Below are 9,688 nucleotides of genomic sequence, written 5' to 3' on the forward strand. Positions count from 1 at the left end.
GCAGGGCTCAAACTCACAAACTGTGAGATCATGGCCTGAGCTGAAACTGGATGCTTAGCTGACTGCACTGCCCAGGAGCCCCACCTGCCGGTCACTTCTTACTGCAACAACCACGTAAACTACATTGAGAAAGAGCCGAAGTGCAAGAAACATTCAGCAAATCAGCCAGGCTTTTGTCAACACCCTCACCTGTCAGTTTCTCTTTCTCTTCAGAGTCACTGTATTTTCCTCTTCCCTGTTTACTCCTCCGCTCACACGATGATATCCCAGATCTTGTTATTGCCATTTTTTCTATCCCATCATGTTTTTATTTCACACTTTTTGACCATTACCTTCTATTTTTCCAGTTCATCTACTGTAGTGTTCTTATTTCACCAATTGTTCAAGCTCCAAATCAATGGACTCTTTCACTAATATTTTCATTACCTATTGCTTCGCACTTGCAACGTTTTGAAAATTTCCTTAACCCATCTAGAGTCCTTGGTCAAGCACTATAACCAATCCTCTTACAAGCGCTCCTAACATATCCCCATTTTTTCCTCATTTTACTTCCCTGGAAAAACTCCAACCCTGATTAAACTCTCTCATCTTACTCCATATCTGAACTTAAGCAGCTTAATGGATCAAATTCCACCACATGGCTCAAAGTCTTCATCTCAGATACATCACCAAAATTCCACAGGGGTTTTCACCACCACTAGATGATACACAGCTATGCCCTGGTTAAGATTCCCATTAATTGAGACCATTTTTTAATACCTTCTTTTCTCTCTTCAAATCTCCAGGATTCATTGCCCATTCTTTATTTCTCGGCTCTTACAATGTATTTCAAAGAGCAAATGTATGAAAGTCACTCATTAGCTTGGCATCACCAGTTCTACTAAACTACCTGTATCTGTTTTCATTTCTTCTGCCATCTTTTCTGTTAGAATAATTGCTCCAGTTAATAATCTAAAGACATCCCACACCTGTGCCCTGGATCTCCTTCTTACCTTCTCAATAACTTTCCTTCTCTAAATAGTGACCTCTTCTCCTGTATAGTCAGTCTATTCTGATCTTTGGATTATAAATATCAGCATTACAGTACTCTTTAATAACACTCCCTAAAAATAAAACCAAACCAAAAACAAACTCCCTTTGAATACAATAAGCTGCCACACTATTTTATGATTTACTTACACATAATTTTTATTAAATGTTTATTTATTTTTGAGAGAGAGCGAGAGAGAGAGAGACAGAGTATGAGCAAGAGAGGGGCAGTGATGTGGGGCTCAAACTCAAGGAACCGTGGGATCCTGACCCAAGCTAAAGGTGGGCACTTAACCAGCTGGGCCACCCAGGAGCCCCTTGATTAACTTACACATTAAAAAAGAAAAGAAACAAAAACAAAAAAACCTTACTGCTTCAATTTTCACCCTGCCTCCATATCCTCACCTCTTATTTTCTAGTTTCCAATAAAGCTGTTGGTCTCACAATCCAGAAAGAGCTCTTAAAACCAACCAAAGCAGAAGCCAATATAAGTTCTCCATTCTCACCTGCCTTGGCTTCTCAGCGGTATTTGCCATGGCTTACCACTTTTCTTTCTTGAAGTATTATCTGGGATTCTGTGGTATCACATTTTCTGGTTTTCCATCCACCTTGATGATTCTCTTCTAACAGATGTCTAAATGCTAATATGTTCCAAGGCTCACACTTCAGCCCTCTTTTGTCATATATCTGTCCATCTTACAGATGATCTCAGCCCTTGTTCAGCCTAGATCTCTCCCTTATATGTTAGACGTGTATATCCTACTGCTTACTTAGCATCTTTTCTGCTTCTAACGGACATCTCAAACTTAACATAACTGACAGAAAGGTTTTGTCCACCTCCACCTCACTCGCCCAAATCTGCTTTTGGTTCATCTAGAACTCTCACTCCAAAAGAGTCGTTTTTTTGTTCTCTCTTATTCCCACACCTCCACATCCACCAATATGTCCTTATTAACATCCAAGATTTCCTGAACCTCACGGCTTCCTATCTGCTCCTCTACTAAATCACTTTTACAAGCTACCATCATCTCTCTCTCGAGCATCAGGATCAGACTCCAGCCAACCTTCCCTGCTAATTCTTGCCCCTTACAGCTGTTCACACAGTGGCCAGAATGATCTGCACAAAGCAAAAATCAGATCCTGTTTCTCCTTGCTTAACATTCTGTCAACTTCCTGAAATCCTCAGAAAATAATCCAGACATTTTACCATTGTCAGCACTTCCCTTTAACTTTTGGCTCTGGCCTCTATAGCCTTCTTCTGCTCCTTGAACATGACATGCATGCTATCATCTTAGGACCATTGAACTTCCTTTTTTTTTTGTTTTTGTCTTTGAATACGTTTGTCCTAGATCTTCACATGGCTGCCTCTTCAGGTTTCCAATGTTTAGTCAATATCACCATCTAGAGAGGTCTTCCACAATCAGCCTAGCTAAGAGACCCCATCTCATCCTCCCTAAATCAATCTTATTTTGATGCCCTCTGACACTTATGATGGGAATTATTATTTTATTCACCTATGTATTGTGTGCTCTCACCCTTAGAATGTGAACTCCTTGAAGATAACAGTTTTGCCAGTCTTGCTCGCTGCTATGTCCCTGAAACCTAGAGCAGCGACCTGTTCATTATTTTATCCTCAGCACCCTAGCACAATATGTAGCATATCACAGGTGTTCAGCAAATGCATGTTAAATAAGTACTTTAAAATCCACACATAGTATTGAAAAGATTCTTCTCATTATACATTAGTATTTCAGAATTATTAATGGAGAAAAGCAGTAGCAACAAGGATAAGAACAATAATAATAGCTACTGAGCTTTGGGTACTTGATATGTGACAAGGATTGTGCAAAATACTTTGTGTGTGTGTGTGTGAAAAATTACATTTATCACCACGAAAATCTGTGGGATAGAGACTAGTATTACCAGTTATCACTTTATAAAGGAGGAAAGAGACTTAGAGAAGTTCAGTAATTCACTCAAGTTATACACTAAGTGAATGGCAGGGTAGGGCTTGAATCCCGTCCTGTATGGTACCAGATGCAATAGCAATCCCCCCACCGTGCTGTGCCAGCAGCCTCAGAAGGATGCAAGCTGTTTCCTAGAATGGTAGAATCATAGGATTTGAAGGGACCTTAGGATGATCTGATTCTCTGTCACACTCCAGTGGATTTATTGTTTAGTCTGTGAGTCTAGACCTGTCTCCCTAAAATTTCTACCCATTGGTCTTAATTTCACCCCTTGTCTCCAGAGATGTGGTTGTGCATAGTAACTCATTTCTTTTATCATATATAGCTATTTCTTTCCATCAGGTGTCTGTAAATGCTGGTGGCATTTGGCAGTCTCAGTAAACTGTTATAGTTCAAGACCATTCCAATGACGAGGACCGAGTAAATATTAACAACCCTTTGTGCTTGGTTGGAACTTGAAAGAACTGCATAACATCAACAAGCAAGCTCTTGTCAACCACAATCTAGACCAGATTAGTCTTAAAGTCCAAGGAAGAGCCAAAGTTCACCTTGGCACAGAGTTTTCTGCACAGTTCTCTCAGTTATTGTTTGCAAGTTTTTAAGGAAACGAAAACTATGAAGTAGAAAGAAAACCATTGCTATTGTGAAGGTTATAGACACTTCAGAATTAAAACTGGTGAGCAAGTGCATTTTGGAATTCTTTCAATGTTTGGGGACGAAAACACCTTAAATACTGAATATAAACTTTATAAACTAATAGTAAAATAAGGTATGTACAAATTGAGCTTTGAAATGTGTGCTCTGTAATATTCTGTATTGACAAGCTTGTTTACTTACAAGATAGTTTTTGGTGTTCTGGATAAGTACAAATACTTTTATAGTCTGTTTAGTAAAAAAAAATCATTAAAATGTTTAATTTTGACTTTTCTATCAAACAATGAGGGTTCCACTGATAATTTATTGCAGTTTCATTAAATCAATAACTGTTTTTATTAACTTAATACTAAATAGATAATATGCATATAAAGTATATGATGCAGAAGTATTTATAAATACCAATCTCTATTTTGTGTTTTATCTTTTCTACTTGAGTTATAAGCCAGCTGGCCAAGGACAAGGGATCTTCTACTCCTACCCAACACATTATTTTTATTCACTCATGATAGAACAAAAATAATAAAAACTCAGTAGGACTTTGCTATTCAATGTTTGTCATTCAAACCTCATAACCCGACTTTTGCAAATAAAATAAAGAGGGATATTCAATGATGTGTGTCTTAAAACTGGAAAAATCCAGTTTACTACATTTAAATGAATAAATACCCCAAAGGAAAGAAAATCATCTGTTAAATGCCAGTTTTTGATGTATGTATACACTGTGTGATATATGCTCCCCTACAGGGCTCTCTTTATGTCTGATGTTTATGTTCTTTTTATGTCTACAGTTATTCCAATAAGCTCATGCCCACCTTTACCATTTTAGTGAATGTCTTCACAGAAAATAAAAATAGATGATCCAAACAACTCCAAGTATTCCCTCAGTTTTCCATGAAACTTACACTAAATATGTGTTATAGACATAGATATCACACACACACACACACACACACACACACACACACACACACACACACACATATATATGTGTGTATATGGGTTGGGGGTTTTTTGCTGTTAGTGTTTGTACTGACAAATTATCTGAAAATATAATATATAATGATATGTATATACTATTTTCTTCCCTCTTTTGTCTTTATAATGAGATTATCTGGGAGTTGAACATATCACACACACTGACCAAACGCACATATATACACACATATGTAATATACATATGTACCACATACATACATAACACACACACACACACACACACACACACACACACACCTCCAGAAAATTCTCAAGGTTTTAGATAAATAATCAATTTTCATGAACATGGTAAGCAGTATATATTATTGTGCTCTCCTTGCTAAGTGAATATAAATGAAGAGGGAGCTCCATGAAGGAGGGCACTGGGGAAGGTGTGGACTCTTGGTTGCCCCTAGAGAGTAGGTTGCATTTTGATACTTGAATAAAACTGAGGAAAAGTTGTTCAGTGGCCTCCAACTTTATGTATTCAATTCACTTTTTACTATTAAAAGTGTTTAGGCAAAGACCTTCCCAGAATAGTTAGGTAGTAAAGAACCCAGCCTTTGTTTCAGATAGAACTAGGATTGAAACCCAAGCCCTCTATTTATAAAACTTGAAATATGATCTTGAGATAATCACTTCATTTTTCAGTTTTAATTATTTTATGTTTAAAATGGGAAGCATGAAGCTCATAGAGTTATTATAAAGATTACTTGAGATAATGCTATTTGTTATTATTATGAAACATACTAGCTTAATATCTGGCACATAATATACACTCAATTATCTGTGATGTAGTGTATATATATATATATATATACAAGTATATATATATACACACATATATATATTAGCATGATGTTTATATTTTACTTCTTTTTTGTAAAAAAATTACCAGTATATAGATTCATATGGTTCTTGTAGCAACACTCTTTCACTCTACCCTCTCTCTCCCACTGGAGTCTGGAATCTATTTTTGGAAAGCATGCCATGGTATATGTGTAACTGGTGGCAAGATACCTTTTATAGCTTGAGAGTAGTGACAAATAATGCTGACTGGATAATGTAGGGCCACTTAATCAGATTTTCAACAGCTAGACCCAAGAGTTTGGGCTTGATGTGAAAGTTAGAAGGTAGAGAAACTGTAGACTTTTTATTTTTAAGCTGGGAGAGATCAGAAGGAAGTTGTGTTTTTAAAACATGCATTGGTCTGAGAAGGGCAGATGGAATTTATTGAGAGGGACGGAGGTGTCCCTAACGAAGGGACATAATTTATGTTTGGGATCCTGAAGAATTTATATATGAGAACAGAGAAGGAAATATAAAATGATAAATGATTTAAAAGAAAAAAATCATACTGGCTGGTAAATTGGACATAGTTAATGAAGAAGGCAGAGGCCAAAACAGTCAGGAAAATATATGTGGAATTTAGGTCAGATTATTTATATTGTCCTTTATTATATTTAGCATAATAAGAATAAATGGATATATGAGTATTCTCATAGCTTATTTAGATTTTCTATAATACGTTTGGACCCAGATTTTATTTTTTCATAGGGCAGCATGATTTTAAATATAGGCAAATCTATATTTTTCTAGGGTTATGGAAATTCATTATCTTTTCAAACACTTAGAATTTTATCGTAAGCAGGATTGAATTTTATCAGATACTTTTTCTGAATCTATTGATATGATCATAGATGTCTTTTTCTTTTTTAACTTGATAAAATATATTTATGGAAATCCAACTTTATTATGGCAAAGTATCTTATTCACATTCTCTTGGATTTCTATTGCTAATACTATATTTTATTTAGCTATAGTTGACACACGGTGTTACATTAGTTTCAGGTATACAACATAGTGATTGGACAGCTCAGTATGTGTGGCTGTGCTCACCGGAAGTGTAGCTACCCTCTGTCACCATACAACACCACCGTAATACCACTGACTGTGTCCTCTATGCTATGCCTTTCATCCCCATGACTTATTCATTCCCTCACTGGAAGCCTGGACCTCCCTTCATTTAGCTATTAATATTTGCTTCAGATTTAGAGTCATGAGTGAAATTTTCCTTTCTCATAATGTCTTTATATGGTTTCAGACTAAATGATTAAGGGCATATTCTCTCTTGTCTCTATTTCTGGAAATGTGTGTTCAAAATTAGGATGATTCATCCATATTGTAGCACATATCAGAATTTTATTCTTTTTAAAGCTTTATGATATTCTATATATATATTCTATATATAATCATTTTACTTATTCCTTCATCTATTGATAGTTGTTAGCTTGTTTCCACCTTTTGGCTTCCTTGAATAATGCTGTTATGAACATTAGTGTCTTTTTATCTTTGCTTATAATTCTTTTTGGTAAACAGTTAGAGCTGGAAATGCTGGCCATATGGTATTTTTTATGCTTAACATTTTGAGTAACTGTCACACTGCCTTTCACAACAGCTGCATCGTTCCTCAAAGCAATACACAAATGTTCTAATTTTCACATCCTTACCAACACTTGTTATTTTCCTGTCTCTTGATAACAGTCATCTTAATGAATGTGAAATGGAATTGTATTGTGGTTTTGATTCATATTTCCCTGAGGACTAGAAATGTTGAGCACCTTTTCACGTGCTTATTGACCTTTTGTAGATCTTCTTTGGAGAAATGTCTACTCAAATCCTTCATCCATTTTTTTTTAATTGGGTGGTTTGTTGTTGCTGCCATATAGTTGTTCAGTTGTTGGAATTTTTAAAAATATAGTCTGGCTATTAATCTCTTAGTTATATGATTTGTAAATAGTTTCTTTCATTCTATGGATTATCCTTTCACTCTTTTGATAGTGTGTTTTGATGTACAAAATTTTGAATTTTGGTGAACTCTAAATTCTGTTTTTTTGGTTGCCCGTGATTTTGGTATCATATTAAAAAATCATCACCACACTCATTATCTTGGAGATGTTTCCTTTATGGTTTTTTTTTATAGAACTTTTTCAGGTTTAGTTCTTATGTTTGGATCTTTGATCTATTTTGAATTAAATTTTGCATTAAATTTTGCATATCATGTAAGTTAAGGGCCCAACTTTGTTCTTTGTATGTGGATATTCACTTTCTCCAATACCATTTGTTAAATGACTCTTCTTCCCCTATCGAATGATCTTTGCACCTTTATCAAAATAATTGACTGTATATTTGAGGGTTTATTTCTGCACTCTATTGTAGTCCTGCTAGATCTTCATGCCAGTACCATACTGTTTGGATTATTGTCATTTTGTTTAACATTTTAAAATCTAGAAGGGGGAATCCTCCAACTTTGCTCTTTTTCAAGATTGTTTTCACTATTTGGGGACCCTCAAGATTCTATATGAATTTTAGAATGGGGTTTTCTTTTTCTGTAAAAAATGCTTTACAGTTTCACTTGAATCTGTAGATCCCTTTGTGTACTGTTGTCATCTCAACATTGATCTTCTGATCAATGAATATAGGATTCATTCCATTTATTCATGTCTTCTTTAATTTCATTTAGCAATATTCTTTAGTTTTCAGTGTACAAGTCTTTTGGCTCCTTGGGTAAATGTATTACTAAATATGTTATTCTTTTTGATGTTATTATAAATAGGATTGGTTTCTTAATTTCCTTTTCAGATTGTTCATCGTTAGTGTATAAAGATAGAACTGACTTTTGCATGTTTACTTTACATATGTTAACTTTGCTGAATTCCTTTATTAGCTCTAATATCAGTGTGTGTGTGTGTGTGTGTGTGTGTGTGTGTGTGTGTAATCTCAGGTTTTTCTAAATATAAGATCATGTCACCCATAAACAAAGATCATTTTACTCATTGTTTTGTTTCCTTTCCTTGTCCAATTACTCTGGCTAGAGTCTCCAGTACTGTTGAATAGAAGTGGTGAAAGTCAACCTTGTTTTGCTTGTTTCTGTCTCAGGGGAAAAATCATATTTTTAAATCTCAACTTGTATTCTTAGTTAATCCTACTTTTTGAAATATTATTTACTTATTTTTCATTCTATTGAATAAATCTTGCAGGACACATGTCATTCTTGTTAATTAAAAAAACTTTCCTTTGTGGATTTACTTTTTTTTCAATGACTTTTATGCTTTTATTTTATTATCTGCCCTAATTTATTTGAGCTTATTTGGCCATTTTTCTAGCTATTTTTCTAGCTTCTTGAAAATGTTATTTAATTTATCAAATTTCAAAATTTTATCTTTTTTTTCATATTACTTTTTAAGGGTATAAATTTCCCTTGAAAGCATTGTTTGGGCATATCCCAGAAGTTTCTTATGTATATTTTTATTGTCTTTTATTTATGAATTCTAGAATAATTTTGTGTTTACCCTTGAGGTATTTAAAACTTTCCAAGCATTCTGGAAACCCATGAAATACATTGAAAGATTTTTCTTTACTGAGTTCATAACCCATATTTTTATATGTTCCATATGTCCTTGAGAAAACTGTGTATTCTCTACTTTTTGGATATAGAAGTGTACATATGTCTATTAGGCCAAGATATTAGTTTTATCATTCCATATTTCCATAAAATAACTTATTGTTGTTATCTGCTTGGCTTTTCAAAAATGAGGAGAAATGTCCAAATTTCTGACTGTGTTAGTGGATTCATTAATTTTGTCTTGCAGTTCAAAACCTTCAGTTTCACATATTTAGAAGCTATTTTATTACATGCATGCATACTTATAATTAGGTTATTTTTAGAGCCTTGAATGGGGGATTGAACTCTTCATTGTTTCATATAGAATCTCTCAATTCCTCATACTTTTTCTAATTTTAAAACCTACTTTCTCTGATATTAATATGACTACATATGGTTTCTATGGTTATCATTTGCTGGCCATATCTTCTTCCATCCTTTAAGTTTTAATCTTTGTGTGTCCTTTTCCTATGTAGGTGTGTCTCTTGTACTGTCTCATCCAAACTGTCAGCCTTTTTGCTTTGACCTATTTATGTTGATATATTTTCACCTGTTTATCTTATCTTAAATCATTATTTAACTGTGCCCATATTTGTCCTTAGTGCTTTTTAACTGT

General features: G+C 34.5%; 1 protein-coding gene across 3 annotated transcripts in view; it reads left to right on the forward strand.

Annotated features, from left to right (window-relative positions):
- Positions 1 to 9,688, forward strand: part of TFEC (transcription factor EC) — a 69,705-nt gene that overhangs the window by 35,977 nt on the left and 24,040 nt on the right. The window lies entirely within an intron of this gene.

This window comes from Suricata suricatta, chromosome 2 (genome assembly GCF_006229205.1).
Source record: "Suricata suricatta isolate VVHF042 chromosome 2, meerkat_22Aug2017_6uvM2_HiC, whole genome shotgun sequence".
NCBI classification, from domain to species: domain Eukaryota; kingdom Metazoa; phylum Chordata; class Mammalia; order Carnivora; family Herpestidae; genus Suricata; species Suricata suricatta.